Source organism: Cynocephalus volans, chromosome 8, assembly GCF_027409185.1.
Source record: "Cynocephalus volans isolate mCynVol1 chromosome 8, mCynVol1.pri, whole genome shotgun sequence".
Classification (NCBI taxonomy): Eukaryota; Metazoa; Chordata; class Mammalia; order Dermoptera; family Cynocephalidae; genus Cynocephalus; species Cynocephalus volans.
The window spans coordinates 120,141,055-120,155,699 of NC_084467.1; the positions used below are offsets into that span (position 1 = coordinate 120,141,055).

The 14,645-nt window shown below is 38.0% G+C and overlaps 1 pseudogene; it reads left to right on the forward strand.

Moving 5' to 3' along the window:
* Window positions 1–8,673: 8,673 nt before the first annotated feature.
* Window positions 8,674–10,840, forward strand: LOC134384367 (etoposide-induced protein 2.4 homolog; annotated as a pseudogene).
* Window positions 10,841–14,645: the final 3,805 nt, after the last annotated feature.

Below are 14,645 nucleotides of genomic sequence, written 5' to 3' on the forward strand. Positions count from 1 at the left end.
GGTAAAGTTTTTGACTCAATGAAGCATTCTGATTCTCATTTGTAGCGAAACTAAGGAATCATTCCCAATTTCCTCAGCAAAATCAGTTGTATTATATCCCGATTTTCTGCGTTCTATGAAGTAGGTGATAATAGAGTCATCAAAGTTGTCACTGATATTTGGTTTTTCCTGAGAGAAAACTGAAGACACTGAGCACGAATGTTTTTACTCATCTGGAATAAATATTACTGTGTTTAATTTGTATGTGGAGGTTTTCTCTTTACTAATGTGTGTCATTACTTATTACTTACAGTCTTATTAGGTTAATTACAGTATTTATAGGCCTTAATCATACTTAACAATTCTAAGAGTTGGGGAAAATTCTGTTTTCCCTACAACACCCGTTCCCATAAGATAATTTCTCCTCCCTCAGAAATAAAACCTTTAACTTTCCTCCAGAATCATTTTAGTATCCGGGTGGCTTATATTTCTCATCTGCTTTCTTTATGCTCTATCTTGGTGACCATAGCCACTCTTATTCAACTTCCGCTTATATGCCAAATGCAGGCAAGTATTTATTTCATTCCAGCCATTCCCTTTTTTTTCGTGTACTACACCGTATATTGAACAGCTTACCAGATGTTTCCAGTTGGGTGTCCTGTGGATATTTAAATCTCCATATGTCCAAAACCCCATTTGTTATCTTTATCCTTTTATTGCAAATAACAGAAAATAGTGCTAGCTTAAATGAATAAACCAAAAACTAAAGAAGAATTTATCATTAGGACACAGTTGAGCTTATAGAATATAATAGCAGTGCAGCCAGGTGTCACACAGGGATAGGAGCCAGAATCGGGGAAGCTCCCAGCACTCTCCCTGATTCTTTTCCTATTTAGTCTCTTGGTCTCTGCTGCTTCTCTCGGTGTATGCCTTCTCTGTGCTTTTTTAATCTCTTTCTCCCTCTCCCTCTCTTCCTCTTCTGCCCACTTCCTCCTCCTCTTCCTATCGTCTTCTCTCAGCTTCCCAATCCACTGGTGGGATATGACTGCTGATGGAGTTTGGATGTGTTGTCCCCTCCAAAACTCGTGGAAATTTGATCTCCAATGTGACAGTGTTGGAAACTGATTGAGTCATGGGGGCGGATCCCTCATGAATGGATTAATGCTCTGCCTGGGGGGTGGTGGGGGTGGTTAATGAGTGAGTTCTCACTCAATTAGTTCCCGCAAGAGCTCGTTGCTTAGAAAGACCCTGGCACCTTCTCTCTCTCTCTTGCTTCCTCTCGCCATGTGATCTGCTTGTACCCACCAGCTGCCTGCCACTTTCTGCCATGAGTAGAAACAGCCTGAGGCCAGTGCCAGATGCAGCTGTCCCAGAATCGTAAGCCAAATAAACCTCTTTCTTTTATAAATTACCCCAGTCTCAGGTATTTCTGTTACAGCAACACAAAATGGACTAAAACAACTGCCCACTGCCCAGACAGTTAAAATTCCAGCCACATGTAAAAGCTGGCTTCTTTAGGCCCAATCGCAAATTCCCAGAAGAGAATATTTAATTGGCATAGTGTATTTAAGTGTCCATCCTAGGCCAATAAGCTATGACCAAATATTGACCTACATTGTACCCATATTGGCAAACTGGAACTCTGCCGCTCAAAATGACTCCCATCCACTTTTTCATGTTTCTGTTCATGCACATGACACAATTGTTTTCTTCTTTTCCAGAGAAACGGGTCAGGAAATCAACTAATTGGCTAACCCTTAAGCAATAGGGAAGATCTGGCAAGGGCTGGTGATGTTACAATATTTGTCGGCATCACAAGTGGACATAGATAGTCAAGGGCTAAGGAACAGGAGGTTCCTTTTTAATGCCATATTTTCCCAATATCTTTTTCAACAGAGCATCAGGGCCACCATGCTGCTAACAAAGGCCAACTTTTACTAGGATGAAAGATGATCAAATGTCAAACGTGTGTGTGTGTGTTTGTGTGTGTGTGTGTGTTTGTGTGTGTGTGTGTGAGAGAGAGAGAGAGAATGAATAAATGAATTATTAGAGATTTGAGGACCAGGCAAAGAGCTGGCTTGGAAATGAAATAGAAAAAGGGACATTTGATAAAGGGACATGTATGACTCTCCTTCAGTTTTGGAGTTGGAGAGATCATCACGCAGTAACTATATGAACTTATCAAGCTGCTTAAACACTATAAGGCTTGGTTTCCTCATTAGTAACAGAGGCAATAGTTGTATTTACATCATAAAATTGTAATGAAGACTAACTGAGCTAATTTATGTGAAACACCACAGTGAAGTTTTGTTTTTCCTTTTCCTTTTCCTTTGTTCTCATCATCATCCTAATTACTCTTCTCTTGTCAGGTTGCAAGTTGAGCTTTTCAAAACTTTTCCCCTTCAGTGTTGTCTCCATTTTTCCAACCATGTTGGTTTAGTGCACAGCTCATCCTGTGACTATTTTTGATATAAGGAATCCCCTAATAGCTGGATTTTTTGGCAAACCCATACTTTATATTTCTAACAAGTTTACATTTGGAAAACTCATTTTTACTTGCACCTGTGAAAAATATGTCATCTGCAATGGATCCAGAAACATAGTTATTAATGCTTTCTGCTTTTCTCCCCATTATTACTGTTGTTATTCTTTTCATTAGGTCCGTAAGCCTGTCAAGGAATGATTAAATATAAACTATATTCTTTACCCTTTGATGCTGTAGGAAAAAAAAAAAAGAATACTTCTACCATCAATATTTTTATTTCATATAAAAATTATTAAAGTTAACCTCATTAATACAACCTCACTGTCAGATCTAAATGAAGATTGGGGGGATTTTTGTTTGGGATTTTAACAGTATCTTTCCTTCCACAGATAGTGGGCCCTTCGTTTTGCTTGTAGCTTATAGATGTGTGAATAGGTGAAAGGGGATTATTGTATGAAAAACTCAGTGAGTTGGCTGATGATTAATTCACAAAGGATATTTCCCTGTTAATGTAGGCGTGGATCTATGTGGGCTGATTGTTTCTTAACCTGTTTGCTTAAATGTCAGGAATAAAATTGTGTGACCTCATTCAAACAGTCTATCCCCAGTGTAGCCAGAATTTCAAGATTCAAATCTTTTTTTCATTATGCTTTTCACAATTGGCTTCAACAAACCTGAGTAATTTTGAATATGTGCCCCCCATATGTATGCTCCATGTAGGTAAGCTACATTTCACGGATAAAATTCACACTTAATTCATTGCTTATGAGATTCTTTGAGTTTCAGGAACATGACCAAAGATTAATTTTCTAGTTTTCAAGGGAAAACAAAAAATACACACAGAGGCTAATAATGAGTGACCTCAGAGGACGTGAATCGAATCTGACTCTAATGTGTCTCATCCGTCTGGTTGCCCGAAATCATAGGCCTTTCCTCTTACCACCCCATCATTAAGCCCTTCTGAAGTTCCTTACCAACTTGAAACAAGCCCTCCTTATGAAAATTACAGTTCTCAATCAAGGGTAAGTATGGCAACTGTGGACTTTGTTAGAATAACCCAACAAATGCTCAAAGCCCATCTATAGGAGAGGGCAGTTTTGCCTGACCATACTGGGTTAGCAGCAGAATTAAAAGCCCAGCCTGAGCCTGCTGGATGACGTAATCCTTTTCTTTCTAGTTTAATGAATTTGAGTTATATATGAATGTTATATTTTCCCTATCCAAAGACATTGAGCATAATAAAAAGGGTACCAAATTTTAAAGAAAAGTATTCTAGATAAGATAATTAAGATCCTGGATATAAGCTCTGGACAAGAAGCCAGGAAAACCTTGATCATTTAAAAATAGTTTTTGGGGGGCAGTCACAGATTGTAAAAATATTACAGTTTTATAAGCTGCATTTTATAGCTTCAGAGAAAATTCATTTTTTGTTGGGGAAGCAATTCAGTGGGCCTTCAGGCTACATAAAGGCAGTACTGGCAGACTAGTGTGTGGAGATAATGTGGAATCAATCTGCTCTGTATATTAAATATTCTGTTTCTTGACTAAGTGATTGCCTGATTTTCTGCTTATGGGGAACCAAAAGACATAAAATTGGGATTATTTTATCTGGATGATAAAAATGTGTTAATCTCAGGAGGCAAAACCCCCCGTCCCCTTGGTGCAGTTGGGTTACATATTAGATCCATTTGAGATAGTTTTGAACTCTGGTGTTCTACCCACATGTGTCTTAGACTGATCACTTCCCCCAGGACTGAGTCATGAGCGGATTCTCACCATGTTTATCAAATGGGTTTTCAGAGTCTAGACTGACTGATCAATTAATTTCTTCACCCACACACTCCCCTCTTTCCTCAGTTCTCTGTTTTCTTGTACACTCTGCCTTCAAGATCTCTCAATTTGGTGGCCCCATGACCACTGTTCCACTGGAAAATTGCCATCCCAACTCTTGGATAAGGAAATTTTTCTTCTCATTCTCTTCACAGGCATTCAATGGCAATGCCGCAGATTATTCCCAGATGCTAATGATGACTCTCTTCCTCTCAGTCTGTGTCAGCTCCTGGGGGAAGAGGAGCCAGCTCTCCTTTTTGGAGTGAAAGTGATGGTGGAGGTGGGAGTGTGGGGTGGGGAGTGGTCCATTTCCAATTCAGTTTCACCATCAGCGAGAGTAGCCAATGATTTCCTTACTGACTTCACCTAAAAAAAGGACACAACTCAAACTAACAAAGAAGAGCATTTATTCCCCTCCCTTCCCCCTTTGGGGACGTTATATCTAAAGTTTAAAAAACAAAACATTAAATACTGCTATTGGTTTGGCTGTTCCTTTCAAACAACACACCCTGGTTATTGAAGCATTTGCTCTTTCCTGGGCCTGTCTTATATTATGCCCTGGCTGTAAACTACTCTTTATTTTCTATAAAGAAGGGGAAGCAACACCTCAAACTAAATTTTTTTTCTTTATTCCAAGTTTTCTCCTGATGGGAGTCTATCCTACTGTCAACAATAATTTTTAAGAGCGAAGCAGTCTGAATCCATATTTATGTTAAAAAATTTCATGGAGAATATGTTATGCACCCACACAGAAGACAAATTTTATGTATATAAAACAATATAATTTTTTGGAGCTAAATATCTGGTTTCTCTTTAAAGTATGGAATCTTTGCTTTATCTTTGTCTTACCAAAATGCATGTGTTAGTGCTCAGACTCAAAAGGTTTCTCCTCCGTCCCCAGAAGCTACTATAAGAAGAAAGCTTTTTACAAACCTTAGAGCCTTAGAGGAGGGCTATGATCTTGAGAAGAAGGAAGTAGATTTATTTCTCACCTTCAGCTAACATCAAAACACACACACAAAGAGTGAGAGCGCGAGAGAGAGAAAGAGAGGAAAATAGACTGAGATGTTAAGTATTTTGAGTATATCTTTCTCTAGGTGTTAGCATTATAAAATATTTCTGGGGAGAGGACTCTTTTCTGTACTTCTCAAATGTTCTAAAACAAGCATACATTGCATTTACGGTTATAAAAATCCCTAAATCATTATTTCAAAGAGAAATAAGTGCACGTGAGAGTATATCATGCCAGAGACCTGGTATATGCTCAGTAAATCTAAGTTTCTTATTTCTGATGACAAGATATATATATATATATATATGTTCTACTTCCAGCAGGAAAAAATAAAGTGACACACACAAGAGCAATAGATTTCCACGACTGGATAGGAAAATCACCTCTGCTGACCGAAACAGCTCAAATTATAAAGGGTTTTAAAATCAAAGACTGTTAAAACTTTTGGAAATATCTAATTTGTAAAAATCACAGCAGGAGTTCTGGCAGTAAAAAACTACTATGAAACTAGACAAAAATTTTAAATATAATCATTTAAGGACTCTGGGAAAAGACCAAAGGCAAACAACAAAATAAGAAGCATCTTTTCATGAGAAACTGCTGAAGTTCTGTTTAAGCAGTGGGAGTCTGTGGTGTTTTTGCCAGGGGGATGCTTCTACCTCTCCTGCTTCCAACTAGCTTGGTAGTGCTACTGAGGTAAGACTGCCTAAGAAAACCAGAAGCTTCACTGCTCCAGGGGGCTGGCTTGATTTGGGTGAAAAGTAAGAAACACATGTTTCAGCAAAAATAGCAATTTTTATCAGAAATAAAGAGTGGACTTTATATTCTGGAAAACTATGCTTCAAGAAATGAAGGCAAACAAAGTATATTCGCAGATAAAAAAAATTCTTAGAGAATTCTCTGCTGGCTGGCCTGCCTTCAAGAAACACTAAAGAAAGGAAGGACATTAGGATGAAAGGAGGTAACACCAGGTGGCAATTTGAATCCAAAGGAAGAAATGAAGAGCACCAGAAATGTAGATAGTGTGTAAATATAAGACTGAATAAATGTATCTTCTTCTCTTAATTCTTTAAAAGAGCTAAGATTGTATAAAGGAATAATGTTAACACTACTGTTGGATTTATAACATATAAATATGTAATGCATATGAGGAAATAAAGCCATATTAGAGCAAATTTCCTGTACTTTACCAGAATTAAACCATCATTAACTGGAAGTAGATTGTGATAACTTACAAGGTATACTGTATTCTCTAAAGTAACCACAAGAAAAAAATGCCAAAAAATTATAGATAAAAAAATAAATTGAGTAGTTACAATGTTGCACTAAAAATATTTGTTTAACATTAAGAAGGCAATAAAAAAAGAACAGAAAACCAGAAAAACATTAAAATAGAAAAAAAATGTCAAAATGGCAGCGGTAAATCCAAGCACATTAATAATTACATTAAATGTAAATGAACTAGACTTATAAGGTGGCAGAGATAGACTGGATAAATGATGAAGATACAACGGTATGCTATCTATAAGAGATACATTTCAGATTCAAAAACACAAATAGGTTTAAAATAAGAGGATAAAAAAGTTATACTATTTAAACATTAACCATAATAGAGCTGGTGTGACTATATTCATATCAGAAAAATAGACTTTATAGGGCTGGCCAGTTAGCTCAGTTGGTTAGAGCACAGCCTTGTAACACCAAGGTCACTGGTTCAGATTCCCGTACTGGCCAGCCATAGGAAAAAAGAAAAAAAAAAAAAAAAAAAAAACTTCATAACAAAGAATATTGCTCGAGACAAAGAGGTATATTTCATAATGATGAAAAGGGTTAATATATCAAGAAGATATAGGGATGACCATTAGTTCAGCTGGTTACAGCATGGTGTTATAACACCAATGTCAAGAGTTTGGATCCTGTACTGGCCAGCACACACATACACACACAAAGATATTATAAATGTATATGTATCTAACAAGAGAGCCCTAAGATATGTGAACCACGTACTGACAGACTGAAAGGAGAAGCAAACAATTACACTATTATAGTTGGAGGTTTCAATACCCCACTCTCAATAACTGATAGAAAAACTAGACAGAAAATTGGCAAGGATATAAAAAACTTGAGCAACACAGCCAGCTTAACCTAATATGTAATAATATCTATGGAACACTCCATTCAATAGTAGAATACATATCCTGCTCAAATGCACATGGAACATTCTCCAGAATAGCTCATAGAACAAGTCTCAATAAATTCACAAGGATTAAAATTATTGAAAATGTATTTTCTGACCACAGTAGAAGTAAATTAAAAATCAGCAACAGAAAGACATATGGGAAATCCCCCAATATTTAGAAAATAAGGAACACACTGCTAACTCACTCATGGGTCAAAAAAAAGACATCATAAGAAAAATTAGAAAATATTTTGAGCTGAATGAAAATGAAAACATAGCATATAAAAATTTATGGAATGCAGCAAGAGCCATGCTTCAAGGGAAATTTGTAACTTTAAACACCTGTATTAGAAAACAAAGTTTTCAAATAAGTAATCTAAGCTTCCATCTTTAAAAAACTACAAAAAGAACAAATTAAAGCAAAAACAAGCAAAAAAAAAAAAAAGTAATAAAGATCATAGTGTAAATAAATGGAATTTGAACAGAACTAAAGAGAAAGACAGTGAAATCAAAAGTTGTTTATTTGAAAAGGTTTTGTTTAAATGATGAGTTTAGCTAAAATGACCAAGAAAATAATAGGAGAGACACAAATTACTAAAATCAGGAATTAAAGAGTAAATTAGAAATTACTACTATTCTACAGAAATTAAAAGGATTGTAAGAGAATATTATACACAACTTTATGACAACTAATTAGAAAATATATGAAATGGTCAAATTTCTAGACTGGCAAAAACTAACAAAACTGACTGAAAAAGAAATAGAAAATAGTAATAGCCCTATGACAAGCAGAAATTCAATCAGTAATTATAAATCTACACAAAGAAAAGCCCAGGTCCAGATAGTTCCAATGGTGAATTCTATCAATTTTTAAAAGAAGTAATAATACAAACTTTTTAACTCTTCTCTTTTTTTTTGGTGGCTGGCTGGTATGGAGATCCGTACCTTTGACCTTGGTGTTATAACTACAAACTCCTTAAGAAAATAGAAGAGGAAGGAATACTTCCCAACTCATTCTATGAAGCAGATATCAAAGTCAAAGACATCACAAGAAAAAAATACAACAGATCAATGAAGAAAGATGTAAAATTCCTGTAAAAATATTAGCCAGTGTACTAATGCATGAAAAAGAAGTTAATGGTGTATAGATTGGAAAAGAAAAAAGAAAAACTGTGTATTGCACTCAACATGAAGAAATCTACCAAAAAATTACTAGAACTAGTAAGCATGCCTCATAAGTTCACATGATCAATATAAAAAATCAATTGTATTTCTATTGAAGCAATGGAGAATCTAAAAATAAAATTTAAAAAAATTCTGTTTAGTATCGCAAAGAACAAAATACTTAGGAATAAATTTAACAAAAGAAAGTGCAATAGTTTTACACTGAAAATTACAAAACATTGCTAAGAAAAAGGAAACCTAAATAAATACACAAACATTTTATGTTCATGGATCAGAAGATTCAATGCTGTTAAGGTTGCAATTCTTTTCAAGTTGATCTATAGATTTAATGCAATCCTTGTCAAAGTTCCAGCAAGTTAAATAATATGGATAAATTCTAATAGTTGCTATTGCTTATGTTTCTTAAATACTGATAAACACATTTCATGTTTGTCTTATAAATCAACTGTTTTTGTCTTGAGTGGAAGACATCAGAAACACATTTGTTTATCCCTGTCCTTAATACAAATACCTGAGACCAAATATCTCAGGTATACGACAAAAAAAAGTTCACAAAACTAAATGTGATGTTATCTTTCATGAAACAAGGAATGTTTTTGCAAGCTAAAATATAACTTATTACACTATGTTACTAGCAGCATGTAGGTTTATTAAAAAAAACCCAGCATTTAGGTAATAGATACGTAATTTGTCACCATTATTGTCTTTTTGAGACATTCCTATGCAATATTTATTTAAGTGGGTGCTGGAGAGAGGTTTTACAATTTTGGAAATTAGATGCTTAGAGATATGGATTCAATAAAACAATGATTAAGAACATGAAATTTGTAGTTAAGTATGTGTTCAAATTCAAAATCCGCCACTGGTTGAGACCTGGCAAAAGCTACTTAACATTTCTCAGCCTTGATTTTTTGATCTATAAGATGAAAATAAAATCAGAATTAACCTAATGGTTTATTATGAAGACGAAATGAGACAATAAAAAATGTATGTAAGATTTAATAAAAATTGGGGAGGGCCCGGGCGGAGCCGGAGCCAGACGCAGAGGAACAGAGTGGGCCCGAGGTGACCGGGGCCGGCTGGAGCCGCAGCGTTGGAGCTGTGGGGTCCTTCATGATGAGAGATTTGGGGATGCTTCTCTCTCCTTTGATAGTTTGGGTGGTGAAGAGATAGTTGACAGTGTCAAAATCTGTCTCCAGGACCTTGCCAGGGGAATCAAAGACTCCATCTGGGGTATTTGTACCATCTCAAAGCTAGCTGCTCGAATCCAGCAAAAGAGAGGTGCAGCGTCCAAGAAGGGCAAGTATTGTCCCCGCACAGAGGACAGCCCAGAGAGCAGAGCAAAGGCAAGAGTGTGAGCCACGAACTGTTAGAATTTTCCACTGCTGGGCTTGGAGTGGAGTACTCTGGTTCAGTCTCCTCTTGTTTTATCGAGTGTTTATTCCTGTGCTTCAGTCAGTCACAGCCTGAATTTCTGGTGATCTATCACTACATGGAGATGTTTGGTCATGGCTGGAATTCTTCCTCACCTCAATTTTCAGTGCTGTTTGGGTACTCCCCTTGTCAGTGCTTAGCAAAGATGCGAATGCCATTTGGTTTCAGGATATAGCTGACTTGGCATTTGAGGTATCAGCGTGGAAGCCTCACCCATTCCCTAGTGTCAGCAAAATAATTGCTGACATGCTGTTCAATCTTTCGATGCAGGCTTTTTTCATCATCCAGGGGATGTTTGTGAGTCTCTTTGCCATTCATTTTGTTGGTCAGCTGGTTAGTCTCCTCCCTTCTCTACTCACTATACTGCTTCGAATATCGTTGGTTCAAGAAAGGGATCGAAATGCAACAGCAGCTGTCAAACAGAAAGGAATGGGCCTTACTACTTTGGATGTGGTTTGCCTTAGGCTTTCCTCACAGCAGTGCAGTCCTCATACATGATGGCTGTGTCTTCTCTATTCTCTTTTCTTTGCTCATTATCCATGCCTATGAAGCAAAGACTGCTGGCAAAGCAAACCTTTTCCAGTCACACCTCTTCTCCTTGGTGATCTTCTTAAGCAATATACTCTTACACAAAGCAGACTACCTGCAGTCTGCCCTGAGCAGCTCAGCCTGTGCAGCGAAGTTTCCTTCACCACATCCATCTCCTGCCAAACTGAAGGCTGCTGCTGGCCACTGAGTCGCCTGCCAGCCAGAGGGGACAAGCGAGATTGGAAGGAGGCTGTGGAGGCTCTTGTCCCAGTTCTCCTCCCCCAACCAGGGAAGGCAGGACATACTCTGCCAAGGGACCTCTGCATATTCCCCTCCCTCTGAAGAATTGGAATTTTTGTCTCTGGCACACATAAGGTAGAATCCTCCTGACACCAGTATGTGGATTTTTAACACCACTGTGAGTCTGAAAGGACCACAGGTTTTACTGCAGCTATTTTCTAGCATTTGCCAGCCCCTCTGCCTGAACTGATTTGAATAGTTTGTTTTTCTCCTGTGCCATTTACCCTCCCACCTCTCCTTCCTGACTTCCACTACCCTTGGATGAATGTATTTTGTAATCCTACCTGTTGTATTGTGTGGATTTGTTATTTTTGTTGTTTTTCTGTAAAGCACATGCATTGGATGTGGGTGGTAAAAGAGTATCTCAGTTGCTCCTGGTCACTCCCTTTATAGCCATCACTGTCTTGCTTTTCGTAACTCAGGTTAGGTTTCAGTCTCTCTTGCTCCGTTGCAAAACAAAACAAAAACAAAAACAAAAAGCCTGAAGAAATAGGACAGGAGGAGAGACTTCAGCCAGATCTACTGGGTTTTGAGGAGTGAATTTCTTTCTTCACCTTGAAGGGGAAAAAGCTTTTTTCACCGGTACATTTAAAGTTTCCTAACTGTGGGGAGGTACCAGTTCTGGACAACTGCCACCACAAAATAGAATGCTCAGATAACTGGAACTTTCCAGTTTACTGTTGGCCACTGCTGAGTCTGGAGTTTCAAAGGAATAGTGGGTGCTGCAAATGGAAACTGAAGGGGTAAATTTATTAAACCCATTAAACCTGTGATTGGTTGGTGTTTTCCCATCATTTTAAGAGACTAAATATGTCAACACACTTGTACGATTTTAGAATGTCACAATTAAATGTGAGATGTTTTCCCCCACACATAAAAAATTTAATAAAAATCACTTAGTACATTTTAGTTACTGAGAATGTGCTAGTCCTTAAGAAAAGGAAAAAATGAGCTGAAAAACAATTGGGAGATCATCTTGGTGGCCACTCCAACCACATTCCTAGGGGGCAGGGCTAGCTGTTGGTTTTCAAGGGGTGGGGCCACCTCTTGGGATGCCACCTGTATTAGTCTGTTTCTGTTGCTTATAACAAAAATACCTGAAACTGGGTTATTTGTAAGAAAACAGAATTTATTCCTTACGGTTTTGGAGGCTGGGAAGTCCACAGCCCAGAGAACACATCTGGTGAGGTGACGATACAGCAATGCAAGGTGTCACATGGTGAGAATGATGGAGCAGAGACAGAGAGAGACTGTCACATGTTTGTTTTCCTTTTAAAGCCTCAGAATCACGCCCACAACCACCATTAAAACATTGCAGTGGATTGAATTTAAAGTTTAATGTGTCGGAGGCTTGTATCCCACTGTGATAGTGTTAAGAGGGTGGGAAATCCTATTATGGCAATTATAAAGTGGGACCTTGGAGAGGTGATTAGATTCTAAGGATCATGCCCTAATAAGTGGATTAACAATGGTGGTCCTGGACATGGTTCTGAGGGCTTTAAAAGGACAGCATGTGAGAGTCTCTTTCTCTCTGTTCCACCATTTTCTGCCATGTGAGACCCCTGCATTGCCATAAAGCCACCATCAAAGAAGACCCTCACCAGATGTATTCCTTGGACTTTAGACTTCCTAGCCTCTGAAGCTGTAAGCAATAAATTTCATTTTCTTAAAAATTACCCAGTTCTGTGTATTTTGTGGTTAAGCAATAGAAATGGACTAATACAACTATCAAATGGATTAATCCCTTCACTATGGCATGGTCCTCACATTCTAATCATTTCTTCAAGGCCCCACATTTCAATTACCATAAAAGGAACTTTCCACCCTCAACAGTTACAGTGGGGATTAAGCTTCTAATACATAGACTTTGGGGGACACAATTCAATCCACAGCACCCCCTATTAGTGGTAGTGGCACCTCAGGGAGCCTCAGTGTGGGCAGTGTCTCCCCAAGCTGTGGGGGTGATGTTGCCACCCTGGTGGGCCTGGAGGGCAAAGCATCTAACCAAAGAGGATTACTCTCGAACCTTAAGATATCATGGAATTTTCCTTGCTAGGCTTTAGACTTATTTGGGACCCATCATCCCTTCTGATGGAGTTTGGGTGTCTTGTCCCCTCCAAAACTCATGTGGAAATTTGATCTCCAATGTGGCAGTGTTGGAAACTGATTGAGTCATGGGAATAGATCCCTCATGAATGGATTAATGCTCTCCCTGGGGGCGGAGGGGTAGTGAGTGAGTTCTCCCTCTATTAGTTCCTGCAAGAGCATGTTGTTTATAGGACCCTGGCACCTCCTCTCTGTCTCTCTCTTGCTTCCTCTCACCATGTGATCTGCTTGTACCTGCCAGCTGCCTGCTGCTTTTCCGCCATGAGCAGAAGCAGCCTGAGGCCCGTGCCAGATGCAGCTGTCCCAGAATCGTAAGCCTAATAAACCTCTCTCCTTTATAAATTACCCAGTTTCAGGTATTCTGTTATAGCAACACAAAATGGACTAAAACACCTTCCTTCTTTCCTATTTTCTCCTTTTTGGAATGGGAATGTCTATCCTATACCTGACCCACCACTGTATTTTGGAAGCATATAACTTTTCTGGTGTCACAGGTTCCCAACTGAGAGGAACTTTGCCTCAGGATGAATTATGCCTTGAATCTCACCCATGCTTAATTTAGATGACAGTTACATAAGATTTTGGACTTTAGACTTTAGATTTAATGCTGGAATAAGATAAGACTTTTGGGGCTGTTGAGACGGTATTTTGCATTCAAGAAGAACACGAATTCTGGGGGTCAGGGACAGGATGCTTTTGACTGAAGCCCTAACCCCCAATGTGCTGGTATTTGGAGACAAAGCCTTTGGGGAGTAATCAGGTGTAGAAGAAACCATCAAAGTGGGGTACTCATGATGGGATTAGTGCCCTTATGAGAAGAGCCACAGAACTTGCTTACCCTCTCTCTCTCTCTGCCATGTGAAGATACAGCAAGAAGGCACCAGTTTGCAGTCCAGAATCCGACCACAGTGGCAGCCTGATCTCCCACTTCCCAGCCTCCACGACTGTGAGACTAAATGTCTGTTGTTTAAGCTACCCAGTCTATGCTATTGTATTATAGCTGCCCAAGCAGACTGAAACAGAAGAGCTCAGTGATTTAGAAATGTCCATGTTTTCTAAACCATGATTAACTTGATGTGATATTTATCTCTTGTTGGCACTATTACTTTTTGACAGAAGTTATGACAGCATAGAATCACTTATGGGCACTTTAACATTTTAAAAAAGTTATGAATTAAACCTAGTATTTTACAGTGAGCACCTAAGAAATAATGGAAAATTTTCTACAGTTATAAATAACTAAAGGATTTTCATACATTATTTCAGTCAATTTTGAACTAAATTTATCCAAAATGCATTTTGCTATGCTTAACAAAAGGCAAGTCAATATAATTAATAATGAAATTCTGGAAATCTGCCAATCTTATAACAATAAATCATGTTTAGAACACGGTTCATGTATACTTTTACCAGATCAATTGTGAAGAATTAACTGATGAAAAAATGAACCAAAAAATTATTAGAAAATTACCTTACCTTTTGTGGTCAAAAACTTTCAAGCATATAATCGAAATATTTTACATTTTAAATTTGATGTATACCTTCCTCATCATAAAAATGATTCAAACCAGCTATAATTGGATGCTATAGAAGAGTCACCAACTGCC